This window comes from Heloderma suspectum, chromosome Z (genome assembly GCF_057233095.1).
Source record: "Heloderma suspectum isolate Gila_16-S chromosome Z, 16-S_ref, whole genome shotgun sequence".
NCBI classification, from domain to species: domain Eukaryota; kingdom Metazoa; phylum Chordata; class Lepidosauria; order Squamata; family Helodermatidae; genus Heloderma; species Heloderma suspectum.
Window position 1 is genome coordinate 2,227,514 of NC_139476.1, and position 6,254 is coordinate 2,233,767.

Genomic DNA, 6,254 nt, shown 5'->3' on the forward strand with positions numbered 1-6,254 from the left:
GCCTGCCTGCCTGCCTGGGACAAACTACCTGTCTCAATATTTGGAGCCAGTGGAGCTTAAAATGGAGAGTGGGGGATATTGGGGTTACTGCAAGATTCCCTTGCATTCTTTTAATATTTCTGTTATTTTCTACTGAGATGTCAGTCTATATTTGTAAATAATAAAAGAGCTGAAGTGAAGGAGAAGGACTCACATCCCTTTTTCATCTAGGAACTATTGCCTTTCTATAAAGGCGATTAATTCTGGCAGGGGATCTAGCAATGCCTGATTATACAGAGTTCTGATCCTGGTTCTGGTAGTAAGAGCTAAAAAATCTCTGGTCAGAATTTGTCTTTATTTAAGACCTTTTTTCCCAGTGGTACCCACAGCTGCTGGAGATTGGATCTGGGACCTTCTGCATGCAAAATGTGTGCTCTACCACTGAGCCACGGCTCTCCCCTGCTGTCCACCTGCATCCCCGTCTTACCAACCCAGCGCCTCCAGCCTTTCCTCCTATGTGACCTTCATATCAGAGTAAATGGGAAGGGAGAATGGAGGCATGTTGGAGGTATGTGTTCAGGGAGACCATGTGGGTCACTTAGGTGTGCTGGAGGGGGGCCACAGTCACTCCATCCCCCATCTTGGTCTTGTCCTTTGAAGGCAAAGACCAATCCACCAGGCTTTGGCACCATCACAATCCAACTTCTCCATAGCTTTTGAAGGGCTTGATAATCCCTGATCCTCGCACATTTGGCTTCTCCTCTTAGGCAGGGCCCTGTACTTTCTGGGGCAGCAACTGTGGAAACATTTCACATTCCTAGTATACTTGTCATATACAAAAAAACCATTGTGGTGTTGTGGTTACAGTGTTGGATGGGGACTGCTGGCTTCAAGTCCCCACCTGGCCAGTCCCCTGGGTGGCTTTTGGCCAGTCCCTGACTCTCAGCCTCACACGGTTGTGGTAAGGGTGGAACAGAGAGGAGGAGAACCACATGAGCTTCGTTGCAAGAGGGAAAAGGAGGAAGGCTGGGAGGCTGATGCCCCTCCTACAAATCCTATCTGTTGTTCATTCACTAGACTACCCTCGCAAGCATTTCACCACACATGAATTTCCCTGGGATGCCTGTGTGATGATGCAAGCATCCCACAGGACATGTCCCCATCTTCTCATCGGTAGGGCCAGGGCAAACATGTCCCCACCAAAAGAGATGGAGGAATAGGCTTTGACTGGTGGACCTGGATCAGCCATTATGTTCCTATGCTCAGTGGTCCTAAGTGCAGCCTGAAAGCTAGTAGGGCCTCATCCAATCAACAGTTTCCAGAGGGCCCATCGTGGTGTTAGTCTGTTGCAGCAAAAACATCAAAGCGTCTTGTGGCACTTTATTTAATTAATTTCCTACATCGAGAGCATTCAGGGACTGAAGTGGTCTCCAGGCCACCAAAGCTTATGCCATAATAAGCTTGTTGTTGTTGTTTTTTTAATTCTTTGTTGCTTTAATTCAGGGGTGGACAACATGTAGACCCTGTCGCCACCACCCCAGGGCTACCCCAAGGATTTTTTAGAAACAAAATGGCACTCTGTAGCAGCTATAGAGTGCTAAAATGGACAAATATACCTTGATAGCAATGTACGTTTAGCACTTGTATCACTACTGAGGACTAGGCAGCAGTTTGACATCAGGTTTTGATGACAAACCAGCAGTTCTCTTTTATTTTATTTTTATTTTTTCTCCTCCCAGTGCGGCTGAGGGAATGTCAGGATTCCCTTTCCCTCCTGCTGTAAACTTCAGAACTCCAAATCAAAACACAGACAAGAGGCTTCAATTCTCAGCTGTTACTCCACTATTTCAATGGGTCATACAGATGCAAATGGTCAGAGACTCACAGTCTACAAAAGAAACACCTTCAGGGAGTTCAAAGGAAAGCTAGCCCACCGTTTGAAGAAAAGGTGGGCTGCTATCCTAACTTAAGGGGCAGGGAGGGGAATCTCCCTCTCTCTCGTGAGGACTCTAAGCGTAGCTGTTCCCGCCGGGCCAATCGGGCAGAACGTCTAAGCTCTGCCCCTGCCATCTCTCTCTTGGCTCTGCATCTGCGCCTGGCATCTAAGAATTCAGGGTCTCCAAGCCCCACCTCTCCCTGTTCGCTATCTCTCACAGGGGTGTGTGAAGAGTAGTGATGTACGAATGTTATGAAAACCATTCTGTTTGTTTTTCGTAGCTTGTTAGAGAACTTTCGTTCTGTCATCCGCAGTGATTTGAGAAAGTGTATTGAATCCAGTCCGCGTTTTCCGGTTTGCCATTTGCAAACTCTGGAGGTTTGCCTGTGTCTGCCTCTTTTCAAGAAGGGAGAGAAATCCCATTGAAAGCAAATTGCCTTCTGATTTGGAGGTGACACAGGCACTGCTTTCCCACCCAAGCACTGCTTTCCCACCTAAAGCAACTGCTTAAAAAAAAAAAATCTTAAAAGTGGCCAAGCTCTGCCAGATGAATTGCATGGCACAATCCTATACATGTTTAAAAAGTCCTACAACTCCCAGCATTCCCCAGCCAGCAATGACATTCTGGAGGTGACGGACTCGACCTTGGGGGAGCTGGGGGTGGCGGCAGCCCACAGGAAGTTCTGGCGTGGGCTGGTCCATGAAGTCACGAAGAGTCGGAAGGGACTGAACGAATAAACAACAATGAAAATTTCAGCCCTAATTTGTGCAAATTACATAATAGCTAGTTATTCCAGAGGTTCTGCCACCACTGGGGTTCTGGAAGCTACCAGTTCATAATGGAGGGCAGGATTGACCTTAACAAGCTGAAGTGAGTAAAACATCCTCCTATTACACTTGAGTGTTTTCTCTCTCAAGGTGCCTGGCCTAGAAGTGGCCACCTTTAAAAAGGTTGCCTGGTATCTCTTGTTTTCAGAGTTTCCATTTGGGACACTGGGCCATGATCCACACCAGCGCCCCACCCTCTTCCTAAAATTGGGGACATCCTCATGGCTGCATGGAGGACTGCAATTAAGGCACCAAAAGCCAGTCAGACTGATGTTGAGGGTGATTTCCTGGAGGCACCTGATAAAAAGGTATATGCCAATGGGGTTGTAGTTCCACCATGCAACATTCGAGATGGCAGTAATATAAACAGTAGCTGTATAAAAAGGTAGCTGGATACTGGTTACAGTTAGGGGCAGACTTAGAAGCCACCATGTCCAAGGTGCCCAAGGGCACACTGTTGACCATGGGCGCCACGTTGCCTGCCCCTGTTTAACAGAGTGCAGTGGTTCTCTGACAGAAGTTTATTCCAATCCTACCTGAAGATGCTATGGATTGAACCTGGGTCCTTCTGCCCACAAAGTGTGTGCTCTACCACTGAACAACAACCCTTTCCTACCTGCCTCTCCTACTAGCTCAGCTCCTCCAGTCTCCCCTCCTATGTGAACAGAGGCTCATATCAGAGTAAATTGGAGAGTGAATGGAGGGATGTTGGAGGTGTGTGTTCAGGGAGACAATGTGGGCCAGTTAGGTGTGCTGGTGGGCTACCGGGAGCCACCGTGACTTCTGCCCCCATCCCTCTCTTGCCCATTGAAGGCAAAGACCAATCCTTCAGACATTGGCACCATCACGAGATGTCTCCATTTGCCTCTTCTTCTTCTTTTTGAATATATTTTTATTGATTTTATCTTTATAAGTGAAATAAACAATACCAAAATTACCAACAACCTAATCAATACTTCAATTTCCCAACAGTACAATATTCTGATGAGGACCCCACAATAACAAAGAGAGAAGAAAAAAGAGGAAGAAAAGGGGGGGGATGGGAGGAGGAAAGGAAGTGAAGAAAAAAGAAGAAAATTCCCTTCCCTTCCCTCCCCCTTTCCCTCCCCCTCCTCCTTAAAGAATTGAGTTTAAACTCCAACACCCACTGGCCTCCAATGCCATTCTGTTTTAAAAACTATATAACCTTAACAATCTCACAGTTTAATAAACAACCTTACATTTCTATATCATAGCATCAATCTTATATCAAAGAAACAGGTCTACAATTCATTCTCAAAAGCCTATATTATTAGTAAGACGGGCATGATAAAGGACAAAGAAGGCAAGGACCTAACAGAAGCAGATGAGATTAAGAAGAGGTGGAAAGAATACACAGAAGAACTATACAGGAAAGATCTTAATGTCCCTGACACACATGAGAGTGCGGTCACTGAACTTGAGCCAGACATCCTAGAGAGTGAAGTCAAGTGGGCCTTAGGAAGCATTAGTAACAACAAAGCTAGCGGAGATGACAGTATTCCAGCTGAGCTATTTAAAATCCTAAAAGATGATGCTGTTAAAGTGCTGCATTCAATATGCCAACAAATTTGGAACACTCAACAATGGCCGCAAGACTGGAAAAGGTCAGTTTACATTCTAATTCCAAAGAAGGGCAATGCCAAAGAGTGCTCAAACTACCGCACAATTGCACTCATTTCACATGCCAGCAAGGTGATGCTCAAAACCCTACAAGCTAGGCTTCAGCAGTATGTGAACTGAGAACTACCGGAAGTACAAGCCAGGTTCGGAAGAGACAGAGGAACTAGAGATCAAATCGCCAACATTCGCTGAATCATGGAGAAAGCAAGAGAATTCCAGAGAAACGTCTATTTCTGCTTCATTGACTACGCTAAAGCCTTTGATTGTGTGGATCACAACAAACTGTGGCAAATTCTGAAAGAGATGGGAGTACCAGACCACCTTACCTGTCTCCTGAGAAACCTGTACGGGGTCAAGAAGCAACAGTAAGAACCAGAAATGGAACAACCGATTGGTTCAAAATTGGGAAAGGACTGACAAGGCTGCATATTGTCGCCCTGCTTATTTAACTTATATCAGAGTCCATTCCTCCCCACCCCCCGGAATCCTCGCAGAGCGGCTCCGCTCCACAAGGATGCCACAGAGCCGAGGGCCACCCCGTTCCGCCGTCCGCCTGCCCTGGATTCCCCCCCCCATTTTTTTTCCAGCTCCGGAACTTAAGTAAATACTTTTGTAATTCCTGCCAAAAAATCCTTTCCGCTTGCTCTCGGTCTCCGTAAGAGTAAAGCCCTTTGCGGGGATTCCCTGTGTAACTTCCAGTCACCTGAACTCACCTGACCTGACCTGACCTCACTGGACCTGACCTGACCTGACCTCCACAGACAATAAATAGAAAAGATGGAGGATTTCTGTGGATGACTCAGCCCCAGCGAAAGAAAGCTTCCGGAAAATGCCTCGTAAAAAAGGTAAAGCTGCTCGAGGGTCTTTCTTCCTCCATTTCCAATTTACGTTTTTATTTTCGTAATTATTTTTGAAAAATCCGCCCTTTGCCAGAGGAAAAAAAATTGGGTCCGTGTGAGCTCTGGTCCGGGTTGACCTGGCTGCCCCATTCTGAGTAGGATTCTGTGGACCAGATTTGTCAGAATTCGAACCCATTTAAAATCCGGGCGGAATTCTCTGGCATCCATACTTCCAGTACCACTTCAGCTCTCGCCATTATCCAGCCTGCTTCATAGTCCAAAGCAATCCTGAAATCCAAGGAGCCACCTGAGCTCCACGGTATCAGAGGTGATGCTTAGGTACGACAGTGAGACTTGGGCCTTGGCAGCGGCACCTGCCATGCCAAACAAAAACTTCCCCAAAGCATTCAGAAATCACTCAAATTCCATAGGACTTTGGGGATGGACCATCCCAATACATCCTGCCTGACGATGATTTAACTGCAGACAGACCAGCCATTTCATCCAGAAATCCCTTTTGCCCAGTCTTTCACTGGTATAACCAGATGCCAACTTCTCCCTTTCCAAGCCACCCATCTGGGCTAAGGAATGTTGGCACAAGCCCAAACTCCATCTTTGATTTAGGTGCTCAGACTCACCCAGGCCAAAGGGCAGAAACTGACAACAAAAGTCAAGTCCGACTGGCCCATAGAGGAGCAAAGAGTGACACAAACCTGTTTTTCTCCCTCCAAAGTGCAAAGGGAGCCCGGCTGTGGTTCTTTCACTACCTTGGAATTATCAAAATGACAGTAATTCTTGTGGAATCCCCCACTGATTTATATCCAGCAAGTCAATACCAAAGAAATACTAGAGATAACTTGCTTAATAGAAATATGCCCTGAGCCATTCTGGGGGGCTGGGGGCGGGGCTGGAGTGGTGTCTGATGTCTTGGTGTCTGGTGATTTCTGGCTAAGATCTAATTCTCCTGCTGGAGACTGTAAAGTCAGCTCTTTCTCAGTTACTGTTTGGTCACTGAACTACACGGGAACCTC